The sequence below is a fragment of the Trichechus manatus genome, unplaced genomic scaffold (assembly GCF_000243295.1).
Source record: "Trichechus manatus latirostris isolate Lorelei unplaced genomic scaffold, TriManLat1.0 scaffold00084, whole genome shotgun sequence".
NCBI classification, from domain to species: Eukaryota; Metazoa; Chordata; class Mammalia; order Sirenia; family Trichechidae; genus Trichechus; species Trichechus manatus.
In genome coordinates this window covers 7,786,995-7,788,577 of record NW_004444020.1, presented here as the reverse complement: position 1 = coordinate 7,788,577, position 1,583 = coordinate 7,786,995, and positions in this window count along the sequence as shown.

Below are 1,583 nucleotides of genomic sequence, written 5' to 3'. Positions count from 1 at the left end.
AAGAAAAGTTTTAAACATGGAAAAAAGCATTCTTTGGTAGTTACGAGGGTGGGAACGAAGACAGGAGAAATCACAAACTAGACAGTAGACAAGTGTCAACTTCAGTGAAGGGAAGGACAACACACAATATAGGGGAGGTCAGCACAACTGGACCAAAGCAAAAGCACAGATGTTTCCTAGACTCATCCAAACACTCTGAGAGACCAAGTAGCTGGGGCTGGGGCCTAGGGACCATAGTCTTGGGGGACATCTAGGTCAATTGGCATAACATAGTTCATAAAGAAAATGTCCAATATCCCACTTTTGTGAGTAGCGTCTGGGGTCTTAAGATACATCTATTGGTCCCATCCCACATGGAGCAAAGGAGAATGAAGAAAACCAAAGACACAAGGAAAATATTAGCCCAAAGCACTAAAGGACCACATGAACCAGAGACTCTACCAGCCTTAGACCAGCACTAGATGGTGCCCGACTACCACCAATGACTGCCCTGACAGGGATCACAACAGAGAGTTCCAGATAGAGGAGGAGAAAAATGTAGAACAGAATTCAAATTCACGTAAAAAGACCAGGCTTACTGGTCTCACAGAGACTGGAGGAACTCCCAAAACTATGGCCCCCAGACACTCTACTAACCCATAACTGAAACCATCCCCAAAGACCACTTTTCAGACAAAGATCAGACAGGCCTAGAAAACAAAAAAATACATGAGGAATGTGCTTCTTAGTTCAATCAAATATACAAAACCAAATGGGCAGTTCCTGTCTAAAAGCGGGAACAGAAGGCAGGAAGGAACAGGAACTGGATGAATGGACACGGGGAACCCAGAGTGGAAAGGGGAAGCGTGCTGTCTCATTGCGATTGCAACCAATGTCACAAAACAATATATTTATAAATTTTTGAATGAGAAATTAACTTGAGCTGTTAATTTTCACCTAAAGTACACACACACACAAAAAGAATAGTTAGTAGTGGTTTATAATGCAATGAATTAAAAGAATTCATTAGTCCAAAATGATACTCAAAAAAATAAAAACAGGCAAAAAAAAAAAAAAATGCTCTTCCTTACAGTAGAGATCCAACTAATAAATGTAGACATAATGAAAGGGTTAGAAACTCAACATGTTACAATCAACATAGAATAACTGACTAAGGCAAGAATCAATGGATACTAAAATTATTGTACTACACCTTTCTGAGCTTCTATCTGCTAGACACCCAGAAAGAAAAAAAAACAAAAAACACTGCCATCAAGTTGATTCTGACTAACTGAATGTTTTTCTTGGCTGTAATCTTTACAGAAGCAGGTCACCAGACCTTTCTTCCGTGGTGCTATTGGGTGGGTTGGAACCACCAACCTTTTAGTGAGCAAGTGATTGCAAATCATTTGTACCACATAGGGACTTGTGATGCTACATACATGTACATACAACTGCAAATATCTTCTTTAATACTCAACAATTCTTGGGAGAAATTAACAGGGCATATTGTATCGTCCCCACTTTCAGAAAGGAAAATAAGACTTAAGAAATACTTCACCCTACAAGCTTCTTATCTTACCTATGGAGAAAAAAAAAAAAAA